The sequence below is a fragment of the Mesoplodon mirus genome, assembly GCF_964341445.2.
Source record: "Mesoplodon mirus genome assembly, chromosome: 5".
Classification (NCBI taxonomy): domain Eukaryota; kingdom Metazoa; phylum Chordata; class Mammalia; order Artiodactyla; family Ziphiidae; genus Mesoplodon; species Mesoplodon mirus.
This window is the reverse complement of record NC_138980.1, coordinates 81526707-81547765: the sequence shown is the minus strand read 5'-3', so window position 1 is coordinate 81547765 and position 21059 is coordinate 81526707. Positions and strand designations below refer to the sequence as shown.

General features: G+C 39.4%; 1 long non-coding RNA gene across 1 annotated transcript in view; it reads right to left on the bottom strand.

Annotated features, from left to right (window-relative positions):
• The window catches only part of LOC309805019, a 330304-nt gene that overhangs the window by 14734 nt on the left and 294511 nt on the right, over positions 1 to 21059 (bottom strand). The gene's annotated exons all lie outside the window — the stretch shown is intronic.

The window sequence follows — 21059 nt, the reverse complement described above, 5'->3', positions numbered from 1 at the left end:
GAGGCTGGGGTAGGCACTGATCATGCTGATCTGGTCATGGGTCTGGAAGCACATGTTCAAAGGCTGGCCCTGGCTGCTCTGATCATAGACTGATCCTGGGATAATGGCTTTCCGGGGTCATACATGGATGTTGTCATGAAGCGGGCTCCAAGGTTGATGGTGATGACTAGCTTCCTGGGCTTGCTGAACTGCATGAGGCTCTCCTGCAGATTGTTCAGTGCCCCCCGCCCCCAGCAGGTGGTTGTAGTTCAGCAGGTGGTTCCAGAGCAGCTGCTTGGACAGGGCCCTTGGGTTGCCCATAATGTGCTTTGGTCAGGGCCACATTAAGTGCCTGGGGTTGTTTAAAAATCCAATGCTTTGGTGCTTACTTGCCCACATGCAGAAAATGATAAAATTGTTCTTGAGCCCCTGAAATACATCCACGCCGCCATGCTCCACCTCTTGGTAGGGCTTGGTGTGCAGGGAGTTACTGAGCTGCGTGTACTGCTGCCAACAAGGCCCAGCGCCCACAATGTCCACACCTGGGTCTGCCACCAGGGCAGAGTGAGGAAGACCCTCATCTCAGAGGAGCCCTTTTCCCTGTTCTGTTCTTTTTCTCTTTTAGTTAAAGGCAAACTACGTTTTAGCAGGAAAAAAAACTTCGCACTCTGTGCCCAGTCAGGGCTCCATGCAGTTGACACCTGTGCTAGGCTGAGCCCCTTCGAGGTGTGCTGTCCACACCAGCTCTGAAACTGCGGAGGGCATGCTGCCTGTGTTCTAAGAGGGTTTTCCTGTAAAGGATACATGTTTGGAAGGTTTCTGGTTGATTTTTAAAGATTCTTTCAAAGAAGTACTGAAATAAAGACTTTCCTGAGTTTGTCTCCCAGATCTGAGTGGTGGACCTGGATGATGTGAGTAGCTTCCAGAAACAAAGTTTAAACAAACCAATACAACTAGAGACTAGGATCAACACCTGTGATGCAATTGCAAGAAGGGTTTTTGTTTGAAGTTTTAGCTTCCAGCAGCTTCTCCCTGCAGGTGAGGGAGCAGTATTCAGGAACAGGAGGCTCCTTTCTCCACTGGACTCTGAGAAGCAAAGCATTTCCCTCTAGGGCTGGATTTGCCCCTCACTCCCTGTGAAATTTGGACACAGAGACAGACACGTAGAGGGAAGATGATATGAAGATACACAGAAAAACAACAGCTATGTGACTGTAGTGATGAAGCTACAAGCCAAGGAATGCCAAAGGTAGCTGGCAAACATCAAAAGCCAGAAGCAAAGAAGGATTCTCCCCCAGAGCCATCAGAGAAAGCATGGCTCTGCCAGTGCCTTGATTTCAGACCTCTAGTCTCCAAAACTGTGACACAATAAATTGCTGTTGTCTTAAGCCACTCAACTTTTGATACCTTTTTATAGTCACCCTAGGAAATCAATACAACTACTAGTATAGTTAACAACATGGATGAATTCTCAAAAGCATTATGTTATGTAAAAAAATCTTACATAAAATATACTTACTGTATGATTCACTTTATATGAAGTTCTAGAACAGGCAAAACTAACCTATGGTGGAAAAAAATCAGAACAGTGATTGCTTATGGGTGAGGAGGTTGGGACTGGCTGGGAAGAGGCATGAAGAAACTTTCTAGGGGGATGACTATGTTCTACATCTTGGTAGAGGATTGCATACACCAGTGTTTGCATTTATCAAAACTCAGCAAATAAATATCTAAGATTTGTGTATTTCATTGTATATAAATTCTACCTCAAAATAAAAACTACTATAAACAAATACTGAACTCTAGCTAATGGTATGCATGCTGAGGTGTTTAGAAGGAAGTGTAGTGAGGTCTGCATTTTAATTTGAAATGCATTAAAGAGTAAGATGGATTGATGACTGTATTGTTAGATGGTTAGGTAGATATGTGTAATGCAAGTATAATATAATATTAATGGCAGAATCTAGTTGGTGGACATATGGCTGTTCAATGTAAAATTCTTTCAACTTTTCTGTGTGCTTGAATATTTTTATAATAAAATGTTACAGAAAAAAGAATGTAATAAAGGAGTTAACCAGAAAATTAGACATAGAAGTTTAATCAGGCTGCAGTGCAGAATTTTAAAAAGAATGGAAAATACAGAAAGGAGCATAAGTGATACCAGTCTCAGGGATAAAGACTAACATAGGTATAATTGGAGTTGTAGAAGCAAAGAAGAAAAAGAATTGGCTAGATGCTATTTTTTAAAAGATCATTTTTGAGAATTTTTCAAAGTGGATGAAAGACTTCAAGCCACATATTCGGCTAATAAAATGAATTGCAAGCATTTCTTTTGAATACAAAGGAAAACAAAATGAGGTATATCTAGTTAAACTGTTGAAAAACAAAGACAAAAACCCCTTAAAAGCATTCAGAGGTGCAACAATGAGACAGAGAACTGACTTCTCAATGGAATGGCATCTTTAAAGTGAGGCCTGTGAATAGAGCTGGCATTTATTAGGCTTCTATTATATGTCAGGCTCTGGGCTAAACCCTTTACAAACATTGGACCATTTAATCCTCACACCCTCCCAATGAGGTAGAATTAAGAATCCCATTTTAGGGCTTCCCTGGTGGTGCAGTGGTTGAGAGTCCACCTGCCAATGCAGGGGACATGGGTCCGTGCCCTGTTCTGAGAAGATCCCACATGCCACGGAGCGGCTAGGCCTGTGAGCCATGGCCGCTGGGCCTGCGCATCCGGAGCCTGTGCTCCGCAACGAGAGAGGCCACAACAGTGAGAGGCCCACGTACCACACACACAAAAAAAAAAAGAATCCCATTTTAATAAAAAGAAATTGAGGGTTGCAAAAGTTCATTATTTGTGTAAAGTCAGATGGCTAACCAGTGGTAAAGATTACAATTTAATTGTGACAGACTGTAAACATATACATCGTAAGCATTGTGCTTCCTCCCATATTGTAAGTGTTCTGCTTTTTTCCTCCACTTCTGTGCATCTGCCAAGGCTCTTTTTTTTTTTTTTTGCGGTATGCGGGCCTCTCACTGTCGTGGCCTCTCCCGTTGCGGAGCACAGGCTCCGGACGCACAGGCTCAGCGGCCATGGCTCACGGGCCCAGCCGCTCCGCGGCATATGGGATCCTCCCAGACCGGGGCACGAACCCGTATCCCCTGCATCGGCAGGCGGACTCTCAACCACTGCGCCACCAGGGAGGCCCCCTGCCAAGGCTCTTGATCTCAGCATTCCCTGATTTGGTAATCCCCCTGCCAAGTCTTGTAATGGTTATGAAAATATGCTTGGGTTTAATATTGAAAATGGAGAGAGAGAGAGAGAGAGAGAGAGAGAGAAACTGAATGTGGTGGAACACTAGTATCTAGTATCGGATAACAAGGATACAGATCACATTATTGTATGATACTGGAGCACTGACTGTAGAGAGAATACATTTAATTGGCACCTTTTCTTTGAATGCAGTATATCTAGTCTCCATTTTGACACTCTAGTAGATGACTGAAATGCTACCTTGTGTCTTGTTAGCACCGTATTGTAAAGTGTATATTATTATAGAAAATTGACAAGGTGATGAGCTGTCACTTTAGCTAAGAGAATATCCTATTTTTAATGAATATTATTTCATAAGGAAATGTGCTGATGACAGCTTATTTCAGTGGAAACTGTTGATGCGTAACCTTTTTGCTAGACAACATTATATCAGTAGTGACTATACCTAAAAAATTATCCTAGAAGCTAGAAATGTGTTTGCAAGAATAATTTTTAAGAAATGAGTACATAAGAGTAAGCAAAAGTATTTTTGAAATATTGTGTTAGCATATATTTATTGTAGGAGATTTTGTGGGGGTATATTTCTGACAAAATAGTAATTTATATCCCAATAATATTTTGTTTTTATATATTTTTTCTTTACATCTGTGCTAAGATGTAAGAACACGTCTTCAGAATAAATTTACATATGTAGATGAATGCACAAATGTATGTATGTATATACTGATATACATATAGATAAAAAATTCCAAAGTTTGTATTATATGTCATATAAATTACATCCAATCTGGCAGGGAAGCACAGATCCTCCACTGATTACTAGAATTAGGAGAGCTAAATTCAAGTCCTGGTTCTATCACTTTTATTTTGTAATCTTGGGAAAGTCCTTTAATCTCTTATTTAAGATGAGTTTACTTCTCAGTTAAAAATGGAGAAAATAATATTTGACCTACATACTTCACAGGGTGGTCAGGAGGCTTTTAAAAGAGATAATGTGTATGAAAGAAACATGATATTGCAAAAAGATATTATATTTAATAATATATATATAATTATATATTATGACATATTAAATATAATTGTGTATATAAATACAAGTATCATTATATGACCTGAATTATTCTAGGAGTTACCAACTTATGGCTTCAAATAAGGTCATGTTAACAATAATAACTAAATTTCTCTACTCCATTGCTCACAACCTAATGAAGCCACCTCAAAATATGACCCAGCTTGTTCTAGGAGAGCGAAGGGGGGGGTGGAGTTTTAGGAGCTCATAGTGCATCTGCTCAGGTTCCACGCTCTCTCACTCACTAACACTTTCAAGAAACCAGCAGAAGTGCTCTTGCTGATGCTTCACAGCCCACCCGCTCACGGCAAGAACATCTGCATCTGGGCACCATCCTCTAGGACCCACAAAGTGGTCAGTGTCCAAAGAGCCAGAGTGGGGCTGTGTTCCTGCTCTGCACCCAAAAAGAGAGAATGCCTGTCACACTGGCACAATTTCCAAGTCCCTCTTTGTTACACAGGCAGCAAGCTGTATTTCTAAGTGCTCTATGTCTCTTCCTGCAGGACCCTGTCAGGAGTCCAGGCTTATAGCCCAAAGTCTGAAGCAGGCAATGCTGTTTTTCCCATTCTTTCCAGCCGGTCCCTTTGCTTTCCCCCTATATATGCAATCACTTGTCTCATTTTCCTCTAACCAAAAAGTATTTTTAAAATGGCATCCTGTCTGGCATATTTCACATTTCCCACACTTGCCTAGAAATGTCTGAAATCCAGTTGGGAGCACTTAATGCTCTAGCTACTCATTGTTGTGTAACACACTGCTCCAAAATTTAGTGACTTAGAGCAATATCGATGTTTTGATTTTCACTGTTCTATAGGTCGTCTGGGTGGAAGTTTTGCTGGTCTTCTGGAACTACTCAGCTGAAGTCAGCTGAGCTGACTGGGGACTAGACTCAGCAGTGGCACTGGGATGATTGGGCCCCTCTTCCCTCATAGTCTCTTGTCATTAGGCTAGAATTCCTTTAATAGCAGCCAGAGTATACCAAATGAACAAGGACAGAAGCTGCCAGGCCTCTTAAAATCCAGCTTCTCAAATACACCACACCATTTCCATAGCATTCTGTTGATCAAAGTATGTCACCAGGCCAGCCCAGATTCAAAATGGTCTGCACTTCTTCATGGAAGAGGCATGCAAATAGTGAGATGATAAGAATTTTTGGAGAATCATCTTTGAAGACAAACAACTACCATTCAGTCTCTGGCTAAAACAGTGCAGATCCCTTGCACATGCAAAATACACCATCCCCCTCCCAATACCCCAAAAGTCTTATTCAATTACACTATTAGCTCTAAGTCCAGGATTTTATCATTAAACATGGTCCAGGTGGGGACAAGTTTCCACAGGTTCAGAGACTCAGATGCAGTTGCTCAAGTGCGGCTCTTCTTGATTTGTGAACTAAAATGACAAGTTATCCGCCCTCCCCACCTCACCTTCACACATACATGCAAAATGCAATAGTGAAAGAGGGATACGATAACTATAATAGACACTCCTGTTCAAGAAAGAGGAAATGGAAGGTGTATAGAGCCACTGATCCATAGCAATTCTGAAATCTGGTCAGGTACATATTTTCAGGGCTGCTACTCTGGAAACAGAGAATGCTCTTTGACTAGGGACCAGCTCTGCCCCCTGGGGGCATAATAATAATAATTTCCTGATTCACTGTTCTCTTAGCTCTTGTCTTGTGCACTGGAGTCTTGGCTCTGCCCTCTGAGTCATTACTTGCTCTCAACACAAATAGAGAAATAGCCACCATTTCACAATTAGTGTACCATTTTTTTCCTAATACACTCTTCGTGCCAACAGCTGACCAGGACTTATTAAAAGTTCAAAATGAAGTGTGTGACCTTTCCATTTGTGTAAATATGTTCAACTATGTATGTGCAAATGCTTAAGTCATTTGTATAAATTCATCAGTATAATTATATAATGAATACATGAATAATCTATACAGTTTTTGTACTAAATTAAGCTGTCTTCCAATGTAATAAGCTGTGAAGGAATATTTCTTGTGACTAAGAAATGCTATATTATTTTATGTCTCTTAAATCTGTTCTTTTACTTAGTTCTAGAAAGGGAAGGAGTATATGGCTTTATCCAGAGGCAAAAGAGGAGCTAGGTAGTGTCACTGACTTCCAGAATGGTGTTGAAAGAATGAAAGAGAGGAAAGAAGGAAGGAAGGAAGGAAGGAAGGAACAAGGAAAGAAAGAAAGAAAGAAAGAAAGAAAAGAAAGAAAGAAAGAAAGAAAGAAAGAAAGAAAGAAAGAAAGAAAGAAAGAAAAGAAAAAGAAAGGGAGAAAGGGACAAAGAAAGACTTGCCCAAATTCTCTCTCTCGGATATTTGCAATAGGGAGGAGTGAAATGTTACAATTGGACATGGCCTTGGACTCTTTGGGAATAATACAATACTAACAATACTTCAGTTCCTGGGCTCTCTACCTAATATTTCTTGGAAGCTCTCTCATGAAAGTTTTCAGTGGGAAATCCAGAATCTGAGAAATTCTCAGGGTTTAGATACCTAAGATATTGCTATGTATCCTTGTAGTGGACCCGCATTAACTGCTTGTTAATGCTAAATATGGTTCCAGTATTTTCCCCCCAGCTATCTTTTAGACATTTTTTTCTTAAGTAAATTTAGGTCATTATCAGATGCAACACTTTAATATAAGTATGACAAAGATTGAGTTCTTCTTTTATTATAGGTCTTCTTTTATATTTTTGAAACCCCTCCCCACCCCCGTTTCCTCAGGAATTCCATTTGTGTATTTATTGGCTTTTCTTTACCTGTCTTCTGTGTATGATTATTCTAGTTATCAATCTTTATTCTTTGACATTTTATTTTGCTATGCTTTTTTTTTTTTTTGCGGTACGCGGGCCTCTCACTGTTGTGGCCTCTCCCATCGCGGAGCACAGGCTCCGGAAGTGCAGGCTCAGCGGCCATGGCTCACGGGCCCAGCCGCTCCGCGGCATGTGGGATCTTCCTGGACCGGGGCACGAACCCGTGTCTGCTGCATCGGCAGGCGGACTCTCAACCACTGCGCCACCAGGGAAGCCCCCTTGCTATGCTTTTTGATCCCTTACTATATGTCTATGATTGTGTTTGTAATATATCCATTTCACATTTTATTACTTCCCTGTTATTGTTTTTTCCCTATGATTGTGTTATATGTTCCTTTCATTGTTTTCCAGCTCCCCTTCCATCTCTTCCTTCTGAATAGGATACTCTGAATCTATTTTTTAACGATTGTTTCAAAAAGTTTATCTTTTAATGCCTGATACAACAATAAAGAAATGTTTAACTTTCTGCCATAATTTTTCTTCTGATGTGCAGTTTCACTGTCATTTTTTGTTGTATTTCTTGCCTCCTCTTTTTCTGCTAATATTGCTCACTGTTTCCTTTTTATTATTACTCATCTTTTAGTGGGAGCCTTTTCCTCTGGGTGAGCCACTTGTTGTGGAACAGAACAGTAAGGTTCTGGGAAAGTGGGCTGGGCTATGTGGAATGCCAATTTAGATATGTTGCCCCAATGTTGCTGGTCAGCAAGTCTGTCACACACTCTATCATGAGGGTACACTTCACCAGGGCTCTGGTTATCCTGGTTTCTCCCTGTGGGCTGACAGGCAAAGCCTCAGTTGTGACATATACAAGTGTTTTGTGTGATCATTTGGTATTTATTTCTTTCTGTTTAGTCATTATTATCAGCAGCTGCAAAGCTGATGTACACACACTACTCCACCCTTCCTGAAAAGAGAAATGGGTGAGAGAATGAACAACTTCTCATCCAAGCCAGATACCCCCACTCCATACTGCTGGGTCAAATGTGACTGGGAATGTTCCTGCTAACAGACTTGGTCCACAGCTGCAATCCCAAATAAGGGATTGTTGCTTGAGTGTCTCAGGGCCATGCCACCTACTTCTGGATTATTCTATATACTGCCCCAAATCTGTAATGCTATGAGATCTCCCTTAATATCCTCTCTTGATTTGATAGAAATAGCACATTCAGCAGCTGTCCTGCATAGTTTGAGGTAGGAATTGAGGCAATATTTTAATTTTTGTTGAAGTTAAATTACAGAGTTTCCTCTGTGTTTTTCATTCTTCTTTTTTTTTTAATTGTTTTCATGCAGGAAAATGAAGCCGAAAATTTTTTCCATTCTTTTTTCTGAATTTCCACTCTGAATGCCATAGAGTTGACCCTTGAACAACATGGGGGTTAGGGTGCCAACCCCATGTGGTCAAGAATCCATGTATAACTTTACACTTGGCCCTTCTGTCCATGGTTCTGCATCCACAAATCCACCAACCACGGATCGTGTAGTACTGTAGTACTAGAAATCCACATGTAAGTGGACCATGTAGTTCAAACCCATGTAGTTCAAGGGTCAGCTGTAGTTTAGAAATAATGTGATTTGCAGCAAGATCTTTTTTCACTCACCTCCTAGAGTAATGGAAATAAAAACAAAAATAAACAAATGGGACCTAATGAAACTTAAAAGCTTTTGTACAGCAAAGGAAGCTATAAATAAGATGAAAAGACAACCCTCAGAATGGGAGAAAATATTTGCAAACAAATCAACGGACAAAGGATTAATCTCCAGGCTTCCCTGGTGGCTCAGTGGTTGAGAGTTTGCCTGCCGATGTAGGGGACATGGGTTCGTGCCCCGGTCCGGGAAGATCCCACATGCCGCGGAGAGGCTAGGCTCGTGAGCCATGGCCACTGAGCCTGCGCTTCTGGAGCCTGTGCTACGCAACTGGAGAGGCCACAACAGTGAGAGGCCCGTGTACCACAAAAAAGAAAAGGAAAAAAAAAAGAATTAATCTCCAAAATATATAAACAGCTCATGCAGCTCAATATTAAAAAAAAAAAAACCCAATACAAAAATGGGCAGAAGACCTAAATAGACATTTCTCCAAAGAAGACATACAGATGGCCAAGAGGCACACGAAAAGCTACTCAACATCACTAATTATTAGAGAAATGCAAATCAAAACTGCAGTGAGGTATCACCTCACACCAGTTAGAATGGGCATCACCATAAAATCTACGAACAACAAATGCTGGAGAGGGTGTGGAGAAAAGGGAACCCTCTTGCACTGTTGGTGGGAATGTAAGCTGATACAGCCACTATGGAGAACAGTATGGAGGTTCCTTAAAAAACTAAAAATAGAATTACCATATGACCCAGCAATCCCACTACTGGGCATATACCCAGAGAAAACCACAATTCAAAAAGACACAGGCACCCCAACGTTCACTGCAGCACTATTTACAATAGCCAGGTCATAGAAGCAACCTAAATGCCCATCAGCAAATGAATGGATAAAGAAGATGTGGTACATATATACAATGGAATATTACTCAGCCATGAAAAGGAATGAAAATGGGTAGAGACATGGATGGACCTAGAGACTGTCATACAGAGTGAAGTAAGTCAGAAACAGAAAAACAAATATCATATATTAACGCATATATGTGGAATCTAGAAAAATGGTACAGATGAACCGGTCTGCAAGGCAGAAATAGAGACACAGATGTAGAGAACAAAATATGGACACCAAGGGGGGAAAGCGGGGGCGGGGGGTAGTGGTGGGATGAATTGGGAGATTGGGATTGACATGTATACACCAATATGTATAAAATAGATAACTAATAAGAACCTGCTGTATAAAAAAAATAAAATAAAATTCAAAAGAAAAAAAAAGAATGTGATTTGTGAAGACCAACAAAATTACAAAGTCTCACTCAGATCATATATTTAAAAATAAAAGAGATGTCTTGCCCTTCATTCATGGTAACTGATACCCTTCAAGTTGGAATAAACTTTAAAAACACTACACAACTTGCATTTCCTTAAATTAAGGGTGACTTATTTGGCCAGTATCTTGAGGCAAGTAACAGGAATAATATATGAAAATGCTGTATTCCACAATTCAGTGTAAAAAAATGTGAAACTTCTTTAAAAGTTACTGCAGGCAACTATAATTTTTATTCCACCACTCTCCCTCTCTCTTTTTTCACTCTTTTCTTCCTTTCTTCTTCCTTTTTTCTTCCAAGGTATTGATTTGATTTAATTCAATGATTCATACCAGCCTCCCTAAAAATTACTCAAACCTCTGCTTGAGCTTTCTACCCTCCCTACCTTGGTTCAAACTCTTACTCTCTTTGTAGAATGTCTATTTCTTCTTCTCTGGTCTGCCAAACTTTCCACATCTTTCAAAAGCATTTTAAGGGACTTCCCTGGCAGTCCAGTGGTTAAGACTTTGTCTTCCAATGCAGGGAGTGCGGGTTCGATCCCTGGTTGGGGAGCTAAGATCCCATGTGCCTTTTGGCCAAAATACCAACACATAAAACAGAAACAATACTGTAACAAATTCAATAAAGACTTTAAAAATGGTCCACATCCAAAAAAAAAAAACTCTTTTAAAAAAAAAAAAGCAGTTTAAGTTCTACTGTTTAGTGAAACTTTTCTAAATCATGCTGGGTTCTCATGTGAAAGTATAAAAAGTACTTTCTTACAACTCCTATGCCAGTCAATAGATTGTCTTGTGACCTCAACTTTATGTGGTTATTTGCTCCTATATGGTTATTTAACCCCACACCTAGATTTTTAAGCTCCTTGAGGTCAGGGACCAGGAATACTTTTCAATTTCCTTGACTCTGGTCCAGTGATTTACACAAATATGCATAACAAATTTTGGCTGATTGTGTGTAACAGGAACCAAAATGAGATATGCAGAAGGTGAAAAGCTTTTCAAACTTTATATAAAAATGATGAAAAAAATGTGATTTACTTATATTAAGCATGAAAAATATGGACTCAAAGGAAAATTTGAGAACCTTAAATATATGTCAGCCCTGACATGTTTTAATCACAGTAGACACAAAATTTCTCCGGCACACAGTTATCCATTATGAAGTTATTGGATGAAAGTGAAAAAACAGAAGATTTTCCGAAACATGTAAAAAAGCCAACAAACAAAAAAAAAACTGGTGTCTCTGAGGACACCAGTTTCACTAGCCAAAATTTCTCTATTCAATTTCTCCAAAACAGGAGTAACTTTATTTTCTTCCTAATTAAAGCAGAAGTAAACCTAATTTAAGTTTTTGCTTTCACTCATCACCAATAAAAAGACATAATTAGCTTTTTCCTATCTTGACCTTGACTGAGAGATGAAAACTAACTGGAAAAGAATTATCTCAGAAAGAGTAATATAGAAATTATTTATTTTGGGGTGAGGGCAAGGGGAGGTACATAACTATAACACGTGGAAATGTATGAAAGATAAAATAACAGTTCAATGTTTCTACCTTCTGAGACAAATATTTAGATAAAAGTACATTTTCCATTCAAAAGAAAGAGAGATCTGAAAATAATGAATAGGTATATCTATACTTATAATACATTATGCATCTGTTATAGAAATGTATTTGTTAACATGGAAAGATATTCATCATATATTGCTAATGCTTTAAAAAGCAATTAAAATAATGCATACTATGTAATTTTACTATGTAGGTAAAATAATACATATTCGTTTAAGTCTAGAAGGAAAGGGTAGTGGATGCTGTAGGTGCCTCTTCTATATCTGTCACTTTTACTGGGTCAGTGCATCCACACTGAGCTGCTATAAGCATAGCCTGCTGACAGCTCACCACTGCCTCCTTCCTCTGAAGAGGTGTCCTTCACCAAATAGGAACTGCCTTGCTTGAGCCTCTGGGGGCATCCCACTATCAATGACTGAATTATAGAGAATACAACTGCCTGGGCCCCTTGTCTCAAGTGGTAACCAACACTGGGGTGCAGTCCATGCTCTGAGTTCCACCTGAGATTGCAACCTGAGACTTGAGCTGACTCCACAGACTTCCTTAGCTCCTCCCCCCACCTTATCCCACTCCTTCCCTTGTCCTGAGAGCCCTCTCTCTATTAAACCTGTGCACATAATTCCCTTGTGCACATGATTGCAGGCTTGGCTTCTAAGGAAACTCAGAAGGACATGAAATGTTAAAAATAATTCTACAGGTGCTGAGATTAAATATCATTTTTAGTTTATTTGTCCTGCTTTTCTGTAATTAAAATATATTGTTTGTATATATAGTTTAAAAAAGTATAGAGAGTTTCAAAATACTGTTTCTAAATTGTTATTTATATGCTCTTGTTTGGTAGAACCAGGGAAGTTAATTTTAAAAATATAGACAAAAGAAAATTTAAAAGAAATATTTAACATATTTTGTTTTAATAAAATATGTTTATTTAAATAACACTAAAATTACTTTGAATCCTTCAGGAAAAGAATTTTGAATACTTGTGAATTTCTAAATTATTAATAATAAGTTATTTTCTGACACTAACTTAGGTCTTTTATTAGAACCAACGTTAGGATTTTATACTAGATGAAATATAAATATTAACTGGAATATTATTGACCCTTTTCACCTTCCTTTCTATAATTGCTTAAATAAGTATATATTAATGTCTAGATAGACTTGAAAGGCATACTATAACATAAAGCAGGAAGGATTTCATTTTCTTTGGCATTTTTCTGTTTAGTCATACCTAAATCACACAAATTTCAGCAAAGACAGGTTTGAAAATTTGTGGAAGGTTTTGGCATTATCTATGTCCTACTTGAAATCATTCATATTTAATATGATATGCTTTCAATTATACATCTATCTCTGTATAGATCTAGACATAGATCTTAGATGTATAGTATTTATCCCAGATACTGTGCTAGGCATGTTACACTAGTTTTTCACTTAATCGTTGCAGTACCCCTTCAGCATTACTATTATTATTCATAATTGAGCTCAGAGATATTAACTACCTTATGGAAGGTCTCATACTACAGAGTTCTAACTTTGTATCACCCCTTTCTTACTTTACAGTGTTTAGGAATCAGATTTGCTACTTTCTCCTACAGTATATTTTATACTTTTCTCCACTATGGCTAATAACTGACCACAAAGTTTTCCCTAAATAAAATGGCAAGTTATTATCTAAAATAACCAAAATTCAAATAATTTGTAGGGGAAAGCTTAATAAAGGATAACTTATTATTTTAAGGGCATCCCTCAGAGTTATAATGATAAATGAAATTATATTACATTTCTCAATAAAGAGGAAACTATGTTCTCCAAAGCACATAAAATTAGTTCCAAAATTAAAAATTCAGAAGTTAGACTTAAATGAATGCCATCAATTAATTTTTATGAAAGAACTAGAACCATTTTGAAAAAGTTCAATTGTCTTCTAAATGAAAATTAGATAAATAACTTCATTTTATTGAGAAAAATTATTATGATCTGAGAGATAGAACTAGCAGGCTTTTTCACCTTCAATTAAAAATATCAATCCTCCAGTGGAGTCCCCCAAATCATTCATCTACAGATGAGCAGAACTCAAAGAGGATTTCATCTAGAGAGCAAAGGAGCAGTAGTTGACAGAAATGCTTCCTTTTATTTGTGATTCCATTGTCTTCAGTGAAAATGAGATTTTTTTTAAAATGAGATTTTTAAAAAATACCCTAACAATGATTGAATAAATATTTAAGTTGTTAAAAGTTCCAGGTACTATCTTGTAAGCTGTACCCTACAATCTGAGGGAACCCTAAAACAATGAACATATTCTCCATGTACTTTAGGTTTTCCTAATTTCAGTGCAATCTTACAGCTGCTTGAAAAGTCACTGCCTGCTCAGTTCTTCATAAAGCAAATAAAGAATAAAAAGAACTCTCCCTTCATTATTGTGTTGTTGGAAAGGAATCTATAAAGATACCGTGCAGGTTCTTAATTACTCAGTATGTGAGAATCTGACCAGTAATATGGAAAGACACAAAATGTTGACCTATTTACAGTGTTCCACTTTTTTTTTTTAACATCTTTATTGGAGCATAATTGCTTTACAGTGGTGGGTTAGTTTTTGCTTTATAACCGTTCCACATTTTTATTGTTACTATTTTTCTTTGAAGTAACAGTAAGGAAGGAAACAATATGGTATTTCTGTGTCCCTGGTCATCCTTTTCATTGACTCTGTTTTTTCACAACTAGAGAAGCATTTGTCCTTGTGTGTTGAACTAATTTAAGGAACTAGAAACATCTATGAATTCTATAGAAAATTTTATGATAGAGCGAAAAGTGACTAACCCATTTGTTACCATCTTCTCAATGGCACAAATGGCCCAAATCATAAATATCGTAATCTAACCGAGACAAGATGAAATGGACCATTTTCTGTGCAGTATCACTTTTCCTTTTTTTTTTTTTTTTAAGCATGGAAGCATTTGCTGAAATGTGATATCTGTAATGACAAGCCACAGGGGAAAAAAAAGCAAAACATCCTTGCACAGTGATGGTAGACTATTACATTTAGCCTACCCACACAAATTGGTCCCAGCAGTTTTCTCTTTAATTCAGGATTTATGGAAACATCTGAGATTATAAAATTAACCAAACAAAAACAGATGCTATAATTGTGAGGGACCCAATTCTTGGATGAATACCAGATCTAAACATTAGTATATGGAGTGGAAACATTTTAACTTAAATTCTCATATATCCATTTACAAGCCGATGTGAATATTCCACATGAAATAACTATTTTAAACAGCTTGGAGAAATGAAATTATGTTCACATAAGTGGCCCATTTTTCTCCCTTTCAAAAGGAAGACAAGAGCTATTAAAATGATCATTTCCTCAAGTTTCTTAATTAATAATATAAAATCTCCCACCTATTAACAATTCCTAGGAAAGATAGGGAGAGAGGTATATCTTAGATATAGCTCCCAAATTGTGCTTTTATAGTACCCTGGGGTGATACATAATAACGCCACTGTCATTTAGTTTGCATATTTATTGTGGAAGATCAATTTTGAGCAGTACCTAGCATTTTGGTCAGTGGTAGCATCAACTAAAAAGAAAAAAGAACACCTTTATATTTAAATAAGAGTAACTATTTAAAGGTAGTAGAAAATACTCTTCTTGTCTAGGCTACACTTAGATATTGTAAAAGATGTAGAAATTACTCTTTGAAAAGAGATATAAAAAATGAAGTTTGATAGTCTTATTTCCACTAAGGGCTGGATGTAGTTGTAGCAACTGACTCCTTGTGGCTATGCCTTTGCTGAGACTGGTTTGAAGGTAAAAATACAAGGAAATTAGAGACTTGAAATCAATCAAAAATGTGTTCTTTTTAGGAATGAAGGAACTTTAAGTGATCTAAGATGCTTTTTCTGTAAAGTAGTAGGTTTCTCTGAATTAAAGAACACATGGCAGAGGCTATGGTTCTAAGACTGGGTGAAAAAAGCTTCGTAAACACACTCAGATAAATGTCAGGATAATACCTCCAAGGGACCCTGGCCAAGATTTGTTTATTGAATTTACACAATTGAACCAATCATGATTAAACTGCCTCAGGGCCAAAGTTCAAAGGGATAACAATCAGAATGCATAAAAAGTAGAGCAACGACTGGCATATATTAAAATAAATAAGATGTCAATGTAAAGAGATGTGTCCTTCAGTTCTTTACAGTCCTGCTTGTAGAAGGTTATTAGATAAGGATTGGACCAAACCATGATGAACAAAGAATCCCACACACAAGGTCCTTCCACAGAAATCTAATTTCTTGTTGAGTTCTTTATGGATGAAATGTGATGACTCTTACCTGGAGCCCTCCAGTTCATTTATATTTCTACGAAGTTGAGTAAGCAGTGTTTTCCACAGTGCATTCCAGAGAACACAAAACCCATGGAACGTTACTAAACATTAGCTAACCGCTCTCCTTTCTTACCAAGGTGAATCATTGAGTTAACATGGATTTAAATCTGGTTTAACAAATTGTCTGTTTTTCTAGAATCCAGGTTTCCCAAACTTATTTCCCTTCATAGTCCCTTTTTCTGAGGCAAATCTTGCAGGAACAGTATTCTTTTGGAATACACTTTGGGGAACCCAAATCTAAGTTAATTAATGTACAAGATCTGTGCATAGTCCTATGCCCGAAGGTGAAGAAAATTGGTTGGTTGGTCCATACTAACTTCTTAGTTCCAGTCAGCCCCATGTTTCTTCCATAACAGGCAGCCTTCCTTCCCACTTAAGAGCTTAGTCCCAGGGGCTTCCCTGGTGGGGCAGTGGTTGAGAGTCCGCCTGCCGATGCAGGGGACACGGGTTCGTGCCCCGGTCCGGGAAGATCCCACATACCACGGAGCGGCTGGGCCCGTGAGCCATGGCCACTGAGCCTGCGCATCCGGAGCCTGTGCTCCGCAACGGGAGAGGCCCGCATACCGCAAAAAAAAAAAAAAAAAAAAAAAAAGAGCTTAGTCCCTCACGCTCCTCTCTATCAAATGTTAATCTGACTCTCCTTAAAATAAGGTAAAAATGCTTGATAATTGCTGGAGTGTGTTTTCTGACAAACACATTTGCATGCAACATAATAGACCTTTGATGTGAAAGAATGTAATTCTTACTCATATTTTAGGCAAGCAAGTAAGAACAATATTTGAAGGAATAATAAAGCTATTTATAGGCATCTTGTGCCCATATGCCATAAATTAATAGTCATACCTGAAAGTAACCCACACCAAGATACTGAGGGCTCAAGAGCTCAAAATTAGCACTTTGAACTGGACCTGGAGGTCTCTGAAGCACTTGTTTCTCAATTTCCCTGTATCTGAGCGATTCCATGAGTCATCTGATAACAGAGTCACCATGAGGTAATGGCATCAATGTCATTTAATTGCTAACCCTGGACTAGATGTTCCCTACTAGAAAGGCACCCAGAACAAGAGCTGCTCAGTTAGCTGAGGCTAAGCTGACAGTGGATGTTTTGAGGTTTGTCTTGGCATTTATGGGTACTAAACTCTCCAGGCAATGTTCACACAAGCTGTTAGCACCACAAGTCCATGAAGTCCAGTTCCCCAAGGTACCCAGAAAGTCAAAACTCAAAAGTCCAGGCAGAAGGAAAGGGAGCATCTTGATTATTTTCCTATTACATGGTTTATTCAGTCACTAAACAGTTCCTGAGCCATGTTGTTCTAGGAACTGGTGACAGGAGAAAAAGCAAGACAAATAAGGCCCAAAGATTCATGATACTTACATGTTAGTTGGAGAGAAGACAGGCAAGAAACAAATAAACAAGGAATTATCAAGAAATGCATGAGACTTCCGGGTAAGATGGCGGAAGAGTAAGACGCGGAGATCACCTTCCTCCCCACGGATACACCAGAAATACAGCTACAAGTGGAACAACTCCTACAGAACACCTACTGAACGCTGGCAGAAGACCCCAGACCTCCCAAAAGGCAAGAAACTCCCCACATACCTGGGTAGGGCAAAGCGGAGAGATCCGCACACAGAGGATCGGTGCCGAGCGGCACTCACCAGCCCGAAAGGCTTGTCTGCTCGCCCGCCGGGGCGCGCAGCGCTGGAAGCTGAGGCTCGGGCTTCGGTCAGAGCGCAGGGAGAGGACTGGGGCTGGCGGCGAGAACTCAGCCTGAAGGGGGCTAATGTGCCACAGCTAGCCGGGAGGGAGTCCGGGAAAACTCTGGAGCTGCCGAAGAGGCAAGAGACTTTTTCTCCCCTCTTGGTTTCCTGGTGCGCTAGGAGAGGGGATTAAGAGCGCTGCTTAAAGGGGCTCCACGGACGGGCGCGAGTCGCGACTGAAAGCGCGGAGCCCAGTGACAGGCGTGGGACGCTGGGGCTGCTGCTGCCGCCGCCAAGAAGCCTGTGTGCGAGCGCAGGTCACTGCCCACACCGCCCTTCCGGGAGCCTGTGCAGCCCGCCACTGCCGGGGTCCCGGGATCCAGGGGCGGCTTCCCTGGGAGAACGCACGGCGCGCCTCGGGCTGGTGCAACGTCACGCCGACCTCTGCCACTGCAGGCTTGCCCCGCACTCCGTGCCCCTCCCTCCCGCCCGGCCTGAGTGAGCCAGAGTCCCCGAAGAGGCTGCTCCTTTAACCCTGTCCTATCTGAGCGAAGAACAGACGCCCTCCGGCGACCTACACGCAGAGGCGGGGCCAAATCCAAAGCTGAGACCCAGGAGCTGTGAGAACAAAGAAGAGAAAGGGAAACCTCTCCCAGCAGCCTCAGAAGCAGCGGATTAAAGCTCCACAATCAACTTGATGTACCCTGCATCTGCGGAATACATGAATAGACAACACATCATCCCAAATTGAGGAGCCCGGAGTCAGTGCTGTGCCTCTCAGGTGGGAGAGCCAACTTCAGGACACTGGTCCACAAGAGACCTCCCAGCTCCACATAATATCAAACGGCGAAAATCTTCCAGAGATCTCCATCTCAACACCAGCACCCAGCTTCACTCAACGACCAGCAGGCTACAGTGCTGGACACCCTGAGCCAAACAACTAGCAAGACAGGAACACAACGCCACCCATTAGCAGAGAGGTGGCCTAAAATCATAAAAAGTCCACAGACACCCCAAAACACACCACCAGACGTGGACCTGCCCACCAGAAAGACAAGATCCAGCCTCATCCACCAGAACACAGGCACTAGTCCCCTCCACCAGGAAGCCTACACAACCCACTAAACCAACCTTAGCCACTGGGGACAGACACCAAAAACAACAGGAACTACGAACCTGCAGCCTGCAAAAAGGAGACCCCAAACACAGTAACATAAGCAAAATGAGAAGACAGAAAAACACACAGCAGGAGAAGGAGCAAGATAAAAACCCACCAGACCTAACAAATGAAGAGGTAATAGGCACTCTACCTGAAAAAGAATTCAGAATAATGATGGTAAAGATGATCCAAGATTCTATTTCCCAGATCCAAAATCTTGGAAATAGAATAGACAAAATGCAAGAAACAGTTAACAAGGACCTAGAAGAACTAAAGATGAATCAAACATCGATTAAAAACACAATACATGAAATAAAAAATACTCTAGATGGGATCAATAGCAGAATAACTGAGGCAGAAGAACGGATAAGTGAGGTGGAAGATAAAATAGTGGAAATAACTGCTGCAGAGCAAAATAAAGAAAAAAGAATGAAAAGAACAGAGGACAGTCTCAGAGACCTCTGGGACAACATTAAACGCACCAACATTCGAATTATAGGGGTTCCAGAAGAAGAAGAGAAAAAGAAAGGGAATGAGAAAATATTTGAAGAGATTATAGTTGAAAACTTCCCTAATATGGGGAAAGAAATAATTAATCAAGTCCAGGAGGCACAGAGAGTCCCATACAGAATAAATCCAAGGAGAAATACGCCAAGACACATATTAATCAAACTGTCAAAAATTAAACACAAAGAAATCATATTAAAAGCAGCAAGGCAAAAACAACAAATAACACACAAGGGAATCCCCATCAGGATAACAGCTGATCTCTCAGCAGAAACTCTACAAGCCAGAAGGGAGTGGCAGGACATACTTAAAGTGATGAAGGAGAAAAACCTGCAACCAAGATTACTCTACCCAGCAAGGATCTCATTCAGATTTGATGGAGAAATTAAAACGTTTACAGACAAGCAAAAGCTGAGAGAGTTCAGCACCACCAAACCAGCTTTACAACAAATGCTAAAGGAACTTCTCTAGGCAAGAAACACAACAGAAGTAAAAGACCTACAATAATGAACCCAAAACAATTAAGAAAATGGGAATAGGAACATACATATCGATAATTACCTTAAATGTAAATGGACTAAATGCTCCCACCAAAAGACACAGATTGGCTGAATGGATACAAAAACAAGACCCATCTATATGCTGTCTACAAGAGACCCACTTCAGGCCTAGAGACACATACAGACTGAAAGTAAGGGGATGGAAAAAGATATTCCATGCAAATGGAAACCAAAAGAAAGCTGGAGTAGCAATTCTCATATCAGACAAAATAGACTTTAAAATAAGGACTACTAGAAGAGACAAAGAAGGACACTACATAATGATCAAGGGATCGATCCAAGAAGAAGATATAACAATTGTAAATATTTATGCACCCAACATAGGAGCACCTCAATACATAAGGCAAATACTAACAGCCATAAAAGGAGAAATCGACAGTAACACAATCATAGTAGGGGACTTTAACACCCCACTTTCACCAATGGACAGATCATCCAAAATGAAAATAAATAAGGAAACACAAGCTTTAAATGATACATTAAACAAGATGGACTTAATTGATATTTATAGGACATTCCATCCAAAAACAACAGAATACACATTTTTCTCAAGTGCTCATGGAACATTCTCCAGGATAGATCATATCTTGGGTCACAAATCAAGCCTTGGTAAATTTAAGAAAATTGAAATTGTATCAAGTATCTTTTCCGACCACAATGCTATGAGACTAGATATCAATTACAGGAAAAGAGCTGTAAAAAATACAAACACATGGAGGCTAAACAATACACTACTTAATAACGAAGTGATCACTGAAGAAATCAAAGAGGAAATTAAAAAATACCTAGAAACAAATGACAATGGAGACACGACGACCCAAAACCTATGGGATGCAGCAAAAGCAGTTCTAAGAGGGAAGTTTATAGCAATACAATCCCACCTTAAGAAACAGGAAACATCTCGAATAAACAACCTAACCTTGCACCTAAAGCAATTAGAGAAAGAAGAACAAAAACATCCCAAAGTTAGCAGAAGGAAAGAAATCATAAAAATCAGATCAGAAATAAATGAAAAAGAAATGAAGGAAACGATAGCAAAGATCAATAAAACTAAAAGCTGGTTCTTTGAGAAGATAAACAAAATTGATAAACCA